This window comes from Delphinus delphis, chromosome 12 (genome assembly GCF_949987515.2).
Source record: "Delphinus delphis chromosome 12, mDelDel1.2, whole genome shotgun sequence".
NCBI classification, from domain to species: Eukaryota; Metazoa; Chordata; class Mammalia; order Artiodactyla; family Delphinidae; genus Delphinus; species Delphinus delphis.
This window is the reverse complement of record NC_082694.2, coordinates 40,854,209-40,873,113: the sequence shown is the minus strand read 5'-3', so window position 1 is coordinate 40,873,113 and position 18,905 is coordinate 40,854,209. Positions and strand designations below refer to the sequence as shown.

The 18,905-nt window shown below is 41.3% G+C and overlaps 1 long non-coding RNA gene across 1 annotated transcript; it reads left to right on the top strand.

Annotated features, from left to right (window-relative positions):
* The first annotated feature begins 494 nt into the window (after window positions 1-494).
* Window positions 495-17,431, top strand: LOC132435427 (uncharacterized). The gene is made up of 3 exons (XR_009521538.1): window positions 495-631; window positions 11,072-11,156; window positions 17,409-17,431. It is a non-coding gene; the product is annotated as an uncharacterized lncRNA (long non-coding RNA).
* Window positions 17,432-18,905: the final 1,474 nt, after the last annotated feature.

The following is an 18,905-nucleotide window of genomic DNA, read 5'->3' as shown; positions in this document are numbered from 1 at the left end:
GTTGAATTCCTTTGAATGAATAACAACAGTTTATTCTATTCTCTCTGAATGACGTACCCTGTTGCCTCGATTTACAAATTAAATCATTTGATCTGGATATGAGAGCTGCCCGGGCTTTTCAGAAACTTCCCTCACAGCCTGTGTGTTCAGTCTGATAATTACACGTGGTACCTATTTTTAAATCACCCGTTATTCAGCACTGTGGGTTTTTCGAGGTGTCTTGACTAAGTGAGGTGTGGAAGCTTTAGACTGTAACTTGGTATGGTGGCTATTTAATAAGTGGTAAACCGCAGCGTTCTCCATTTGAAAGTTAATTAAGGCCACTAGCTGACCGGGCTTGTGCAGAAAACATGTTCATGGTTTAGCCATGGAAACAGTCACAACAACACTCAGCTAAAAATAATGGCCTTAAGAGACATTTTTACTGATCATTCCTGTATTCTTATGTTTTGTTTTTTCATAAGGGGATCGTCACATTTTGGAGAAAATACTCATAGCACCAGCTCCTTTTGAGACTTGAAAGTTTTACTTATGCGAGGCCAGTAGAAATTAAGAGGAAGAATGACATCAGGGGACAGCCACGTGACCAAACTGTGTTTGTAACGCTCTGTGCAAGAATGTCTTTTATAAGGTAATCATCTGTTGTGCTCTCTTGATCTCTTTGCCTAGTTAATAATGGCTTTTAATATGAATGCAACTACTTTGGGCACAGGATAACTCTCTAGCACCAAATAGCTTATTTTATCCAAATTGGGTTTGAGTTTGTGGAAGAGCCCTCCCTACTGACAGACAATATAATACGAATTATGTTTCTGTGGGCTCATTGTTTCTTTGTGATGAGGGTACTGTAATAAGAAAATATATTTTACTGTACTTTGGCGAATAGGATTGAAAAAGCACATTAAATATAAACATCCTTTCAGCATCTGGATGGTGAAGCTAGATTATCTTATCACATATCTTAATGCTATTCTAGGATCCAGTGATATTTAGTGCAGGGGAAATAAGTGATAGCATTGGGCTGGTTGATTTCAAGTTGTTTTTAATGGAACAGTAAGAATTCTCATTGAAATCACTCTGCGATGGACATACTGTCATCTTGGTCCATGAATCCTTCCACTTAATTTTAAAGTATCTTACTGACACTGGAGCATATTGAAACCACGTATTACAAGAATCCATCTCCTGCCTTCCCATCCATCTACACTCCAGTGGGTCTCTCTAGGCACATCTTGAGCAGAATTTTGAGCTCAGCTGACACTTCATCCTTGGCAGGACTTGGTAGAAGAAAAATGTCACAACAGGACAAATATTTTCACCCCCTTCCAAGATCTCTACCTCATATCTCGCCTATGCCATCATTTCACAAAAAGAGATCATATCACAGTTCCAGAGCCATAAAAATTCAGGTCTAGGTTTAAAACATCTTCCTGTTTATCCTGGCCATCTCTGCCTCAGAATAGTCTAGACAAAATGGACCTGGAGTTGTCATCCCTACAATTTCTCACTTATGGATCTTTTTAGCCTGAGACAAGAGAACAGACATCAGTCTCTGCCAGTGTCAGCTGAGTTTTTCAGGTGCCATGTTTCTCATTGGCTACTTTAAATGAATGCCATTGTTGCTGGTTTGTTTCTCCTTCTTCCCACTCTCCTTTCATTTTTGCTATTTGTTCTAATTTAATTTGAAATGCCCAACATCTGACTGTAATCAGGTGAAGAGGCTCTGGAGACTTCCAGCAAGAGCAGGTCTCCTGAAAAGGGTCTTTTGGACACAACAGAGTGAGTGTTTATTTATTATCTCAGGAATAACAAAAAAGGGAGAGAGCAGGACTGTGCAGCTCCAGCCCTTTCAAGCGGCAGCAACTTAGTGAAACACCCCTGTCCCTTGGGTGTGAACAGACTGCCCCTTGGCTCAGTCGTCCTGCCACGTCCCTGGCTGATGGCTCCCTGGGCCAACAAAAACAAGCATAACAAAACCCGCAGAGAAAGTGTCAACAGAATCCCTCTCTAAGAGCCTAGCTTTTTGGAAGTGGACTGGATTTGCAGTCCATACAAAGGCTCTGGGCAAGGTTTCATTGGCCGTGGCCTCATACCTACACTGTGACTTCTGTCCTCGAGGTGAGACGGGTGGCTTATGCGGCACGGGTGATTTATTTCTTCCACGTCTCCCCCTGTATCAAATGAAGATTATTGGAGAGGAATAAACACTGGACTTTGCAAAGAATCACCTGGGTTTAAATTGTAGCTGTAAAACCTGAGAAAATGATTCTCTCAAACCCTTGATTAAACCAGGGACAGCAATATTTCCCTCTCTGATTGTGGTGATCAAATGAAATACAGAGATGTGTTATCATTGAGAAAAATATCACAATGTTTTTGTTAATTAATTAATTAATTTGGGGCTGCGTTGGGTCTTTGTTGCTGCGTGTGGGATTTCTCTAGTTGCATCGAGCAGGGGTTACTCTTCGTTGCAGTGCGCAGACCTCTCATTGCGGTGGCTTCTCTTGTTGCGGAGCACGGGCTCTAGGCACACGGGCTGCAGTAGTTGTGGCACGCGCACTCGGTAGTTGTGGCTCGCGGGCTCTAGAGCGCAGGCTCGGTAATTTTGGCGCACGGGCTTAGTTGCTCCGCGGCATGCGGGATCTTCCCGGACCAGGGCTCGAACCCGTGTCCCCTCCATTGGCAGGCGGATTCTTAACCACTGCGCCACCAGGGAAGTCATATCACAATGTTTATACCAGCACAGCTTGGTGTGTGGAGCCAATGAAACCATAGATGTGAACGTGCTTGAAAAATAGGGAAACCCTATAGAAATATAAGATATTACTATCATTCATGTTATTATTAGCTTCAACATATTAGGTCATTTTTTTCTAGAAGAGAAAAGGGTGGTGATCATTATCCCCAAATTCAAGCCTGGATCTACCATCCCCACAGTTTCTTCTGCGCTCTTGCAAAGGAGGAGACAGCTCGTGTCTGTTCCCTCACTTTGCAGAAACACTGCAGAGCAGCAGCTCAGTAAGAGGTGATGGAAGGCAGCATCCCCAGGGTCCTTCATGCAGCAGATACTACAGATAAGCAATTATCTTGGGTATTTAATGTTCATGTGTTGTGAGTTTCCAAGGAGGGTAGAGAAAAAGTCAAAAGTTCCTGATAGTCTGTGGTTCAGTTCTTGCAAGAGAGAAGCATGATGAAGTGGGAAACTGACAGCTCTAACCTATCAGACCATAACCAGTGTCCAGCTATATGATCTTTTCAGGATGTGGAGATACTAGCTTTTCTGTAGTCGGTAGCCAAATAGATTTTTGGTCGATGCAGTTGCTTCATTCTGCCACAAAATTCTAAGACTTGTGCATATAAAGAGAGATAATGAGACTCCTTAGGAAATAGAGGTAGAGCAGAGGAAGAAGGAAAAGCAGTGATAAAATCTATGGTCCAGGCATATCTGTTCTCATTATCCCTAGCATTTAACCCAGGGGCTGGCAGGGGCTGGCTTTGTTGAGCGTTGCATGATTGGAAATAATTGTGGAAGACTGTGACCATGCCATTCTTTTCTTTTTCTTTTTTCTTTCTAAGGTGACACTTCACTCCCTTAATAACCTTGGCAGAACTTACCGCGGTAGCACAGAAAGAGTGAGCACCCAGTGCGTTGTAGTTCCAGAAGAAACTTGTCAGAATTTTCAGCACTCACCTTTAAAATGAAGTAGAGGGCCCTGGAGGTATTGACGATGTGTAGATCATGGGCAGAATACAGTGGGGCGTGTTACTGGAAGCCTGTGGAGTAACCAAACCACGGAACCTTCTTCCATCTTTAGGGAAGGAGTGGCAGTGTTCTGAGGTCCAGACAGCAACTTGAATTGCCTGTCATCCAGGGAGCTTCCCAGCTGCTTTTGTAACACACATCCACAAGCCTATTTGTGTGGGGAGCGGAGAAGCTGAAAGTAGAAGCTTCGTAAGCTCTGTGAGCCTCTGTATCCTCATCTGTAAGTTGGGCTAGAGTTTTGAGTCCCAGAATTGTGGGGAATGAATGAGATAATGCAGATTAAGCCTCACCCCGGTACCTGGCTCAGAGGAAGCACTCAACAAAAGGGAGCAATTTTTATTAGGGGGAAGTACACAACTCTTGTCTTTGGAGAGGACCTCTTCTCCCTCCCTGTCTCCTCCTTCAAGCCTTTGAGGCGTTTCTGTAGTGATTGGCTGCTAGAGCTTGACATCTGTCTGTAGAGAAATACATTTTTGTGAAAGGGCTCTGAGGGGTGGTGTGAGGCATTTATTAGTGATCTAAGGCAACATAAGTTGCCTCTGGTGTTTATTGACTGTTTGTAGCTGGAGGCACAGAAATGCACAGGCACTAAGGGTGAGTTACTGTTGGTTGCTCGTCTCTGGACCAGCAGGGACCTGGCGAGCTCTTGGAGGACAGTGTGTCTTGCATCAATCAACAGTGACCCCTCTGACTGAATATGTACAGGCATAAAGAGTCTCCTAAATTAGCCTCTGTTTTCCTTAACTGGATGGATGGAACATGAAATGCAGTCACTGGAGTGGGAGGAAATGTGTGTGTGGTGGAGGACTGAGCTGTACCCTGGAAATCCAGGCTGATCTGTGCTGCCCAAAATAAATCTGATTGTAATTTCTATGGGTCTATTAAAGTATATATATATTTAATAAGTGGCCATCATGGGAGATGAAGCAGGGAATGGAAGATGTGGGGACAGAAGAGAACGGAGAGAGGGAAAAATAACCAGAACTACGTGTCTGATGAATGAATTAAAACAGAGCAGGAGTGGCTTAGGACTAACTCTAACGTTTTTCCGAAGTGTGTATTCATGAGATGCACTCTGCTCTGAGCAGAGGTGCGAGGTGTGGTATTAGGCCAGCTGATCAATTTTTAATACCATCTAGAAAAAAATGTATGTGTTTATTAGCAATTTGATTGCATATTAACTTACCTAAGCCTGCTAAGGATCTGGCTGAACCCCATAAAAGCCAGGAATCTTGCGAAAGTTGGCCTTCCAGGATATGTTGAAGGCACCCGAGAAGTAATGCTCTTGTTTTTAAGAAATGTTTGCATCTACTCAGGGATTCTTCTGCTTCCTTCTTAGTTGTAATTTCTCCTTTGGTCAAAAAAGGAAGACAAGAGAAGGACTCTCCAGGTAAAAGCACACTTTTGTGCCTCACATTTCCTAGGTTTTCTATGTGGTCTAATAGGATTCATTTCAATGCCTGCTTGAGAACCATTAGTCCTCAGAAAGGCTGGCGAGAGAATGGGAAATCCATGAACTCAATATTGTTTCCCATGTTAAGACATTTCCTGTGCTTGTTTGTTAGAAGGCACAAGACCATTGAATCCTGTTCCAGATGGGTGTGTTTCAGAACCACATCCCAGAGCATGGGGTCATCCCAAAGCCTACCGATCCAGAAAGTGTGGTTAACGCAGCACACCCCCAAACCTACTTCTGCCAAAGCAAATCCAGAAGGCCTGGTAGGCATCACACATGCTTCAACTCCGCAAAGCTATTAGAAGTATTCCCTTCTCAGAGTTTCCAGGCCCTCTCAGGGTTATCTTCTTTGGGGGGACAGATGTGAACCTCAGAGGCTGGTGGTGGTCTGGATACACTTGAGGATTCCTTCTTAATAATAACAGTTAGTATTTATGGGGCACTTAGTGAGGACCAGATGCTGTTGTACACACTTCACATATACTGATGCATTTAAATCTCTCAAGAACCCTATGAAATAAGTTCTATTATAATCCCCATTTACAATGAGGAATTTAAGCCACAGAGAGGTGAAGGTCATATAACTAACAAGTGGTAGACCTGGAATCTGAATCTGAATCCCTCTGACTCCACGTTATAGGCTCTTCACCATTAAAACCTACTTATTCTGCCATAGGCTGACACTGGGGAGCCTGGAAACGGAAGATGGACCCTTTACCATCAAATTATATATCTTTTAATCTTCTAAGTCAATCCAAATTGGGAACGCATTCTTAGAATTTCTCCTTCTTCTGGGATCTCTGGGTCCTCCTTATCAAACAAACAAACAAAAAAACCTAAACACTAGAGATAGTTTCCAGATTTAAAGGAGTTTTCCCAATTAGGACTCACCTCTAGGACAGCTCTTAACAATATAGGTACAGGAGGTAGCCTCGGGGTTCCCACCAAGCAGACCAGTAGCTCCCAGGTACTTGTAACTCTATGGAAGGCAGTCCCTTACTCTTAGCAGCAGCAAAGGATGCAGAAAAATGTCAACCTGAAGGGGTGTACTATGTTGCCACACGCATGGGTTAACGTTATAAAATTGTGAGCATTCAAGAATGCCAGGCAGTGACTCCATTTGCTTCTGTTTGCAAATTCATACAGGAAGGACCTTTGAAATTTATGTATGTGAAGATACAACCTAGTTCCTCCTCTTGTGTTTCCTCCCAGTGCCCCTTCTCCCCCTCCTTGCCCTACCAATTCACCATGCCTTTTTAAAGTCCTTTAAAGTTTTCAAAGTGCTTTCATATACATACTCCATGCTTTATGTCAGGTCAGGGCAAAATTTTATTGCATTTGGCCAAAGGCCATTTTGAAACTTTAATAAGAGAAAAAAGGAGATGCAACATGATCTTTGAAATAAAGAGATTAAGATAGAGCAAAGTTAAAGTTAGAAAGGAGTTATGAGTTTAAAAAATTATATAAAATAAAAACTTGTATGCATATTATACATATACAGAAACAGGACTGACTGACCAAATACTTCACGTGATTTTAAAAACAGATGGGGTTTAGGCAAAAACAACTAGCAGATATAAACAAATGATTTAAAAATAGCCTTTATCCATCTTTGATTTTAAACAGCTAATACATGTTCCTTGCAGAGAAATTGCTCCTCTCGCAGTGAAAAGTGAAAAATCAAAAATATAAACATCTGTAATATCATTATGCAGAAGAAAACCGTGATTATGTTTAGAATACAGTCCTCGAGCCTTATGTTACACATACACACACAGGCACACATACACACACACAGTGGAGCTAGAAATTTCTTTATGCTACGCTCAAATATGCAGAAAATAAATGCTGCCCTTTAATTTCTAGAAACTCTCATCTGGCCCATGTAATTCCACTTCATTGAATGGTAAAAACAACTTACTATCCATTAGCAATACTTCAGTCACTTCCGGTTTGTAAGTCTTCTTTCATTTTAACATTCAGACTAGTCCAGGTTACGATGGCTTATAGAGTCTTCATTGAAAGACTTAGTCCCTTTAGGAAAACGCTCACTCTTTCAGAGTGCCCCCCGCAGCCTCACTTTTCTCTTCCTCAAGATGATGTCCTGGTGTCTGAGAGACAAGGCTATAGCTAACACAGACTTAAACTTAGAATGAATTGTAAAAAGAGGCCACTCCTCTGAGATGACCAATGTCAGAAAGCTCCCTTCCTCCAGATCAGTGTGGCCTGCACCAGGGCACATGGTTCTCCAGGTGAGGGTGATGCCTCACATCTGTGCACAGATGGACCTCACATCTGTGCACAACCTTCCCAACCCTAAGACACGTCCCTGCTGAGGGGCCTGCTCTGTCTCCATGGAAGCAGAGGGGAGGGGTGTTTGGGTCCTTTTCCTGTGTCTGGCCCTGCAGGTCTCTGTGGCAAGATCTCTCCTGGGACGGGATGCTCTTTGCCCTGCAGGTGTCAACATCAGGTTTGGCCTGGGACCTGCTCTCCTATTATGTGGCCAGTACTTCAGAAACCCCTAGATGCCTCTGACTTGTCTCAGTTTTTGCTGATGCTTTTTGAGTCTCTGCCACATAATGTCCAGCCCCTGTCCTGGAAAGTCCGCCCAGAGTGTCAGCTGAGGAGGTACCCTAACTTTTATCACAGTCCCCCGTGCTAAGCCCACTCTGCCCAACTCAGCCCCTCCTGAGTACTTTCTTGGGGAGCATAAAGAAATTTCTGGGTCTTGCCTTTGTCACATGGGAAGTAATAATAGTTTATAGAATATAAATTCTCTTCCTTCCTCTTTCTAGCTAGGTGGCTCCACTGGGTTTCTTTTATGTGGTCATCCCCTTATTATACATCTAGTAGAGATAATTTCAACTTCTGCTTGAATTAGAACTGTTAAGTTAATGGAAGGTCAAAGGCACAATGGAAGTGATTTCAAGAAACTTTTGTAAAATTTACAGCGTGTATTCTGTGTCTGGTCCCAAGCTCACACTTTTTCTTTGTAAAGACCTTGAGCCTCTGTGGAAGGGTTTTGGTGCCAAACTCCTTGAGTCCAAAAGAGTTTTCAAAGGAATTATTTGATGCAGGGATTTGGACTTCTGCTAAGTTTATATTTATTATCTAGAACGATGTTTGGTGAAAACCAACAACAAGATATACAGAACCAGTTTTAGCTGGTGATTTATATAGTTGGTTGAAAGTTTGCAGTTATGCTCAAATTCTTACATATTTATTTTTTAAAATAAGAAGCGCTATTTGCAATTGTTACGGAGTTTGAATATTAGCCTTTTGAAACTTATGCAAAGTGAAAGAGCAGTATCTTCAATGTTGGGAAGATAAGAGGTTTTCCTCCAGTTAATTAAAGGGGCAAGAGTTATGGAACTTTATAGCCATTTAATTATGTCATTAGGTAAGAGTTGGCCGGCCAGCGGGGGAGAAACTATAGTGAGCTACCCTGTAGATTGAGTCTGACCTTTCAGGGCTCTGCCAACGCTCTGACTATGACTCACTGTATTTTTGAAAGTTTGTAACTAGATTGGCACATTTGTTTAAAAGATATTCCATAATTAAGTTTAAAATGACATCAGTACATAGTTTTCTAATGGATTTTTTTTTCTGGTTATAAGCGCTAAACATGGACAGTTGCCTCTGAATATTAAAAGCTCAAAGAGAAGGTTTTCCCTCAGTGTGGTCAGCATCATGGTCCCCTACCTTCCTTGTATGGACACCTATGTCTGTTAAATATCTCTCTCTCTCTCAGGATTCTCACGTGTCAAGTGGGGAAAAAAAGTAACACTTTTGCAATACTAATTCTACCTGGTATTACAGACTTATTTGTTTAGTCCTAGGTACCAAGGGCTTTATTTTCCCTCATTTAATCCCCACAACAAGCCTGTGAGGTAGGTTTGTTATACCTGTTTTACGAATGATGGAAACTGAGCCTGAGAGATGTTAACTGACTTGCACTAGATCCTATAGCTAATGAGTCAGATTCTACCCAGGCATCCATGACTAAAAAAACCATCCTCTTATCTGCTCTGACTGGCTACCTCCCGCCCCTACCCTACCCTACCCAATTTGTTATGAAGATCAAAAGTATAAGCTATTTTCAACTAGGCACATTCTTTTCAAAGAATTTTTCCTCTATATGTATTTTCAGTGATATTTTATTTCTTTGCACCATTGACAAAAATATATAAAGGAAGACAACGAAAAATAACAATTACGACGTGTTGACGATCATAAAAACATTTAAAAGAAGAGAATGTAATTATGGCATCTGCCTATTTGCAACATTCTTTGATTTGCCTTCAGTTTCTGTCAAAAGAATCATACAATTATTTATAGTTTTCATATTAGAATTTGTGGTTGGGAGGGAATTATCTATGGTTTTCCATGATTTGTATCTCAGTTAATAAAGAAGTGTGGCAGAGTTCCTATTAATGTGTCCCTTGAAAGAAAAGTTGTCTAGGAGATTGCATGCTCTCTTACTAAAATTGTCTTCCTCCAAAAAGACGTATACGTACCTGAGAAGCAAGTTCTTTTCAGGAAATATTAGAATAAGATTTGCTATTAGAACACCAACTCTGCATATCCCTTCAGGATGGTGGGAAGATCAGCTGGAGTGGAGTGATGAAGAGAGAAGGGAAGATAAATATTCAAAGACTAACTTGTACTGTCATTGGCACCATTTAGTCCTGACAGATATGAGAGATTAAAAAATAGAAAGCAGACATAAAACAAGCACTTTGGGGGATATACATTTACTTCACAAATATAATTAACCAAAAGTTTTCCAGCTATCTTCAAAAATGACATCTACTAAGAAAACTTTAGAATCGACCACATAAACTTTTGAACGCCTTGGCCTCAGGACACCTTATCTTGTCCAATGAATCAACCCACAAGATTTTATTTTCTTTTTTTAGTTTCTATAAAGTGTTCCAGACTCTGATGATCCTTTGTCCCTTCACACCCTTGCTATGTCAGACCAAATTCCATCCTGTTTTCTCCTTTATTATAGAATTTGGTCTTGTTTTTACAATCTAGACTTTCTTCATTTGCTTTTTAATTTCTCTCTACTGACTCCAAGTGCCTATGAAAAAAACAAAGCACTTTTAACAAGTGGACAAACTGCTTCAGTCAGTAGATTCTGCTTTTCTTTTTCCCAGAATAATTGCTGTTTTGTGTTTTCTTGCCATTTCATCACTTTTCTTGAGATTGTGGTAAGGTGTATATGCCATACTCTGAGAGTCTTTGAGGACTATGAAATCCTTTTTCCCTTTTCTAAGAGTACCTATCTGGTCACCCTTCAGTAGTTTTCTTTCAGGGCTATACTGATATTATTTTCTTATATTGGATGTAAGCATAAACAAAAACATGTTTGGGGAAATTTCTCTCACATCATTATCCTCATTCTTTACCTCCTACTTCCATTTCAAATTCCATGCTCTGTTGGTCCCTCAGTATCACTTAGATGTCCTACTTTTGTATTCTCATGATGTATTGTTCAACTGTAGCACTTACTTTAAAGCAACATACTCAGATTATGTGCCTTTCTTTTCCAATAGACACCTTGGTAGCAAGAACTATGTCTTATTCAAATGTTTCACCTCCAGGATTTCAGCACAATATATAGTAAATACTAGGGGCTGGGATGGAAATAAACTGTTCAGTGGAAGTACTGCCTTAAATTAAGGGTGGGATGTTTGGGTTAAAGGACAGGGTTACTAAGGAAGAATAAGAAAGTAAAATGGGTTGATTTGGAGAATATAGAAGGCTAAAAGACAAGTTCTGTTAAGAATATCTGTGAAGCTCCTGTTTTGGGTTTTTTGTTTGTTTGTTTGCTTATCTGTGGAAAGAGAAGAGTACCATGTTCTCCAAGGCTGATCCCAAAGGCACAACCAAGCTCCTCCCAAGTTAGAGAGTTTTCAGCAGAGCGAAGAAGTAAGTAGAGGCTGCATTATCTGCTATCATGTAGATATCTTTCGTAACTAAAGGCAAAGTAGGGTATATATCATCTATGAGTTCTGAAAGTCAATACATTTGAACTTACATGTATTGAGAACCCACTTTGTGCAGGAGCGACAGATATAAAGACAACTGTGACATTGTCTCCTAGTAACTCTTTTTCTCTCAACCAAATAAACTATTCCAGTCATCACAGCTGTCCCTCTATCAGCCGTCCACAATACCACTCAAGGAGATCTTTAAATTTTTCTTCTGAAGAACTCAAATGGCTTCTTTTTCCTATAGGTATTCCATTCTTTGCCCACTGTGAATTTAACCTTAAGTTTTCCGTAAATGGTGTATCCAAATAGCGCTCTAGTAGATAGCTCATGTTGAATTGGTAATTTCTAACTATATGTTTTTAATTTATTCAGTTAAAAATATGTGTTGTGCAATGTGTATATGCCTAGAATGTTTCTGTCCACTGAAATACATATGTGAACAAGATAGAAAAAGTTTCTGTTTTCATAGAGCTTACATTTCCATGAGGGCAGATAATAAACAAACATGTAATCAGTCAGCATTTATCCTACAGTCATGCTTTGAAACAAACAACTCTAAAATCTCTAAATTGAAGTACCAAACATTATTTTTTTATTAGCAGTTCTGTGAGTCAGCTGGAAGGTGACTGACCTTAGCATGGTTCAGTTTATCTTCACTCAAAACTGTCAGCTGGTATCAGATCTTTCCCCCTTGCCTATCTGGTTTCTCCCTGGACCAGCAGCTACCTGGGGCATGTTCTTCTCGTGGGGAATGGCAGGAGTGCAAGAGAACAAGCCAGAGCATGCCAGCAAGTCTACAACTCTGCTTCAGTCACATTTAGTAGTATTTCATTAACCAAGACAATTCACATACCAAGCCCAACATGAATGGACCAGAGAAGAAATTTTCATTCATAGGTGAGAAGAGCTGCAAATTTTATGGGAAAAAGTGTAAATGTATAATTTTATAATAGGAAATAAATAAAGAATTGAAAATAATTCAATCTACCCTCATGGTCGCAATTGTTCAGGATCCTTCTGCATATGGGACATACTTATTGCCATCCCAAGAAACCCACAAAATCTCACTCAGTTACGGCATCAGGCTCAAATGATTCGTGTCAGGTATAGATGGAACTGCTCTTGATCTGGACATCTATGAACTGAATTACATGTTAGCCACCCCCCATACATTTAACATACAATTCTGGAATAGGGACAGGATAAACCAATTAAAACAGTTGTATCCAACAAGGAAAAAACTAAAGAAACAGAGAAGTCACTGGTCTATAGCAAGTTCGAAATTCTGCCAGGTTCCCCTACAAAGAGGCTGTTATATACTTTGGTTAGGCCCTGGTTCTGCACCTGGGAGTTTATCACCGAGATACTGTTGTACGTGGGTCTGCACTCTGCTCTCAGATCGCCTTCCTTTCTCAACTTTGGCTTTTCTGATGAATACTGGGGAATATGCCCTTCTTGGGCAGCTGGGCTGATTTCTCAGCCTGCTTCCCACCTGTGAGATTTTGGGAGCCAGAGATCTTTATATATCTCAAACATAGTCTTTTTAAATCCAGGCTGTGGAAATTTTTCCAATACAGCTTTCTCAAAAACTTTATGGATTTGCTATGTATGATTCCAGTCAACTACATGTGCCAAATGCCTTACCCACAGTTGTTTTGGAGACATGCTTCTTTCTAGATATAAGTGCAGGTACTTTGCATGTGTTAGTCATCTGTGAGTCATAAATTGTTTCCTGAATCTCTTCAGGGGTCCTAAAAAAGGGTGTGACAAACCACTTTCTTGACTTTGTCTTTACTTTACGGCAACGTTCCGATGACCACATCTTTACATAGAGAGAAATGATTTAATGATTCAAACTTACAATTTCCAGAATCTCGAGGTTCTCTCAATTCCCCTCAATCCTGCTTGCAAACCATTTTTTTCCCAGGCTCACCTCTTTCTTGTAGTAACTTATCAAATTCAGATAATAGCAGCCAACCCATGTTCTGAACATTCTGCCTCAAAAACTTCCCAGCCCAATGCTACAGGTACACTTAGTACATTTTTTTTTTTTGCCTTCTAGATTATTGTAGTCAGTAGTTTTATCAAATATTTTGTTACTACAGCATATGGGTGGTTGTTTTTCCAGCTTCTTATTACAGTTTTTTATAGTTTTCTCTCTACTTACCACAAAATCCCAAACCCAATGATACATATTTTAAAGTTTTTTGACAGCAGAAGCCCATTTCTGGTATAATTTTTATAGCAACTAGCAATTGGCACGTTAATGATGAATGACAAGCCTTATAACATGACCCAAATCTCAGAGGCTCAAACAATAAGTGTTTACTTTCTTGCTAATGATTGAAGCAGCACTACTTCAGGTCATCGGGGGACTTGGTTCTAGGCCTCTGACTAGGTTCAGTTTTGTTCTCAGAGTCTCTTCATTCTTCTTCAAAAACGGTTTATTTATGACGTATCTTCCTTATAGGGAAAGGCAGGAGCATCAGGATGCAAGCAAGACACACGGCATATGTAAAGGCTCTGTTCTCAACACACCTGCCAACATTAGTTAACCAATTTAAGTCACGTAGCTAAGCATACATAACATGCACAGTTACGCGTCACCTGGCATGGTCATTAGAGCAGAGAGGGAGTCAAGAATTGAGAACATTTCAAATAGCACACATGCAAACAAACAGACAAACAAATATCAACTAGTACAAATGCTGTGAAGAAAATAGAGTTTTACTTAGAGGATGCCTGAAAAGCTATTCAGAGTAGTTTCTTGGAGACGACATTTACACCGAGGCTGAATGCTCTCCAGGCAGAAGCAGCAGACGGTGCGAAGACCCAGAAGCAGGGATAAGCTCAGGGTGATGGAGGAACTAAAAGTAAGTCCTTGGAAGGGTGGTAAGGAGATGAAATTGATGAAGTAGGCAGAGATTATTTAGACCTAAGTTATTATCACTGTTACACGCATTATCATATAACTGGACATTTTCAAAGGATTATTTATCAGATGTTGAAAAAAAAAGTTTTTTTGTGAGTTCTCTTGGCTGTCATGATAACCCATGAGTAGGGCAGCTGAAGTCAACCAGTCTGGAAAGTTTTATCCAGATTGAGCTGAATACTCAAATCTAAATAATTTACCTTTTCATTGGTTCTTATTGGAGTGTTGGCCTGAGTGTTTCAAAGGGAACACCTGAAAATACTAAGAATTCTTGACTAGGGTGGTCCCAGCTGAAACACTGAAGAGGTAAAATGGTGGCCTCGAAACTACTTGGCTTCTTAACAATTCCAGGTATTTCTTTCCCCCTGGGCTTCTGAGAGATAACTGGAGATATAAAGGCGTTGGCGCCTTCTTTTCCCCCTTAGTCTCACTCTTGGGAGAAACTTCTTATTCTTTTGCTCCCCAGAGGGTTTTCTAGGTCTAAAATAGTGACAGCCCTCTTTGTTGATGATATCCTTTCCTGGGAAGTCTTTGTGCTGGTCCTTGGGATACGACGCAACCCTTGGTATAAACCCCAAAGGTGCAGCCCATGCCTTTGGGAAGTTCATGATTCATTGGGGGGTGATATAAGTTCAAGTGGGGCACACTCATGACCACAAACAGTACGCTCACGTATAAAGTCACTTATAAGTATCTTAAAATGTCACTCTGTCAGAAACACAGAGGTGCTGATCGCTGAACTGCCCTTGATCATAAGATCTTGAGGACTTTCTAGAAATGACCATTAATCTTGGTCCTATGTGAAAAATTTGATTAAAAAATTGGCCTTTAATTAGCCAGATTTTCTTTTGCCCTTATCTTTGTATAGACTTAAGGAAAAGAAAGCTATTCTCCTTTCAAACACTTGGGAAAAAAAAGTAAATCAAACCCAGCCACATGGAGAAGCGGCTGCTCTCCCTGGGTCACAACAACACCTCTACAGGTGTGCCCTTGACTTCTATTAAGAACGACCAGCGAAACAAGTGAAATCCCCAGCTGTAACTTTGCGCCACAGCATCTTTTATCAAGAAAGGGACTGCGTCTAGATGAATCAGAGTATGCTGGCTGGTGGAGCTCAGACACAATCATGTGGTTTTTCAGGAGAAATAAATGTGACCGTGTTTATTTCACACACGTTTGTTTGTCAGAGGACTTCAAAGCAGTGGGCAGAGATCAGTTAAGCATGGCCACCTGTCCCAATGGCTGCACCTCTTCTTTTCAGGTGGGACCCGGAGGTCATTAGCACTGAGGCAGCTCATGCTTGGTTCAGCTCCTGTGCCACAAGGTAGGACGGGAATCCTGCCAGGAGGAGGACTTGGGTCCTGGCTCCTAACCACCCCTGTTGGATTTCAGCCGGCAGCACTGCCCAAAGAAGATAGCAAACTGAAGGAATCTTCCCGCCCATGCGAGTGGCAGGTTAAAACCTATAGGACTGTTCAATCAAAGGCATTGCGTCGCTCTGTCCTGAGCTGCTGTTGTACGCTGGGACACATGCTGCTAGGAGACAAAGAGGACACGCGTTTATTTTCAAGCGCAGGACTTTGGAACCACTTGGGAAGAATATTCTTGATTGAGAACCAAAACACTCCATGATGCTTAACCAACCTGCAAAGTGAAAAATCAGCATCGGCCCATGCAGCCGGAAGGCAGGAGGAAGGACCTATACCCTGAAAAATTTTTTCTTTCAAAATATCCCTTAAACGATATTTGTGTGCATTTGCAAAATTACCCCTTTCTGAATCAAAGTCTCAAGCTGTTTGCATCTGAGAACATATGTTGTGCCGCTAGACAGCCTCTCAGCCCGCCACAGCCCCTGATATCCCCCGCCGCATTGAATAAGGGCCAGTTCCCGGAAAGAAGGTGCCGCCGCTCAGTCAGTGCCCTGTAATAATATTTTAAAATAAATGACATGCATCATTAAATCACCAAGGATGACTAACTCAATTTTAGAAAACCCACAACTCCAGCAATCATAGTTACAGCTCTGATTTGAATATTTTCACTTTCACCTGAACAGCCAGTGGGAGCCAGTGAAGCAGATTCGCATCCGGGCTGTCGTCTCAGAGGAGCAGGAAGGAACCTGTGATTATGTAGTTACAGTAACGTCGGCTAGATGCCTCCCGTCCACCAGGGCTTTTTAGACTTTTCCTTCCTCCCTTCTTGCCTTCTAATTTACATATCACAGGCATCTTCTTTGTAAAGTTATCTTAAATAATTTATTAGATTGATCTTTTTAAAATTCTATCCTGGCTAAATGTCATAAGGAGAGGGGGAAAAAAAAGTCTTCTAAACTTATTTAAAGGTTCTACTGGAGTAGGCCAGTTACCTGCTTCACTGCTGATGTTCTAAAAATACCTCCATGTCCGTACTATTATCCATTCTTCACGTCCAATTGCTCTGTTATGGTAATAGTCAGAAGCACACCATGCAGTAATTACTTACAGCTGACTGAAGAAAAGAATATTCAACTCCCCCACTGTTCCACGAGAAGGTCTTTATGCTCTATTAACTCATTCCTGTTTATTAATACTCTACTGGTAATTCAGACTGCTGCCTCTTAGGTTTGTAATAGGAGGACCATTAAACTGCAATTACTGACCATATGGGTTGGCGAATATTTGTTGTTTTTTTTTTGGTGGGCTTTTCTCCCCCCACCTCCTTCCAACTTGTTTTTTAAGAAGCCATATTACAACATAGTAAAAGTAACATCACATCTGCATGAGATTAACAAGCTTGGCAGTATTTCTCCCTTAGAAAATGTGAATTTATTCCCAGATTATCATGGCTAGCTTAGGAAAAAGAGATCATGGGAGACATAGGAAAATGTGGAAGATTGTTCACATGTGGGAAGACCCCCTACTCTGGACGAGGATTTGGCACTTGTGTTCCCTAAGTCACTCAGCGGGCTGTTTCTTACTGCCTTTGAGAAGGCACTGACCGACCCTCAGGCACACTCTACTCCTGAAAAATAAGCATATTTACTGAGGAATCCAAACCTAATACCATTGTCCATTTTATGTTCCCCCAAGCATTTGGAAGTGGTCACTTTAAAATTTAACATGTAGTCAATTCATCTTCCAAAGAGCAGATACCTGAACTCTGGGAGATGACAAAAGGCTCCTCCTGGGAGAGGGATGACATGAGTAACGGGTTCAAGTGAGGCAGGCAGGTGGTAAACCATGAGTATGGTGATAATAACGTGTGCCTCTCTCTCAGGTAGTGAGCACTAAACATGTGGCAAGCATTAAGTACGTTTAAAGGGAGATGCGTCTTCGAGATATGTAGGAGACCAGGAGCTGACTTCCATTGGAAGATGCTGGGTTGTGATCCAGAGCAGGTAAGTTATTTGACCAGCAACCTCCACCAAGGCGGAGGCTGGGTACCAGGCTCCCTGACATAGTTTTATCTCCCTCCAAAGCAGGTGGTCCTCTTAGTGCCCCTTGGGGCTTGTCTTCTAACTTCTCGCCTTTCCCATAAGGGGTGTTTCTCCGCTTGTGTACAAATACTTTTAGCCCTTCAACAAACAGTAACAAACCTCTGAGAACTTCAGCTTGCCCCAGTCTCACCCTTTGCAAACTACCAAGCAAATTTAGCGTTTACCTGTGGCAGGTGTTTGTAGCTAATCTAACACTCTTCCTTTGTTACCTGCTGGTGTTGTGTGTGGAAGTTTCTTCTCTCAGATACGCACTAAATCCTTCAGTACAAGGACTGTATCTTTTAAACTTTTTTCTCCTTGCACCTAGTTTGGTAATGGATGCTCAGTTGGTGTTAAATAAAGATTGGAAGAATTTAATGGAAATACGTAAAAGAATAAAGGACATCAGTCCCTAAGTTTTCTTACATAGGGAGACGTAGAAGCTACAGTTTCTGGGGTAAGTTTGGAAAAAAAAAAACAGTAACAAAAATAAACAACAACAACAAAATGTCAAATCTCTGCCTCAACACGTAACAGTACTAAGTTAATGGGTAGAATATAATTGAATTGAATTGAATTGAATTGAATTACACTTGTTAAGACCCCGGAGCTTTTTTACGATATGTCTAAGCAATAGAGAAAAGTAATTTATTTCATCTATAACCTTTGGATGAATTAGAATCCTCAGTAACTCATGGCCTAGAGGGCCCTCGAGGGGAAGAGGGCTTCTTTCAGTTTCTGTGGTGGGCACTTTCACCAATGCAGACTGACCCCAGGCAGGCTCAGACCTACCTGGTATGATCGGAAAGGCTCCGTGAGGCCCAGCCTGCCCCCAGATACCTCATAGATTGGAGAACATGTGGATTTACAAGGCAGTTTTGTTTTTATTACTATTGTTTTTTAAAGAAGGATTGTGTTTGTGTGTGTGGGGGGGGGGGTTGCTTTGTTTTGTTCTGTTTCGTTTTGTTTTTAATCTGGCCAAGCTGCTCAGCTTGCAGGATCCTAATCCCTTGACCAGGGATTGAAGCCGCGCCCTCGGCAGTGACAAGTGCGGAGTCCTAACCACTGGACCGCCAGGGAATTCCCACAGGATTGTTTTCTGATTCAGCATAAGCAGGATACTAATGTAGATTAAAACAGAACAGGTCTGATTGAAGTCAGGTTGGGGACATGTGGATGCCTAACCTGATAAAACCATAGCAGTCCCTCTGGGAGACCCCAGTGTTCCTGGGAACACTATATGAAAAGCATTTTTCTATTCCAATCCCCTCTTGATACACATGTGTAGACTGAATCAA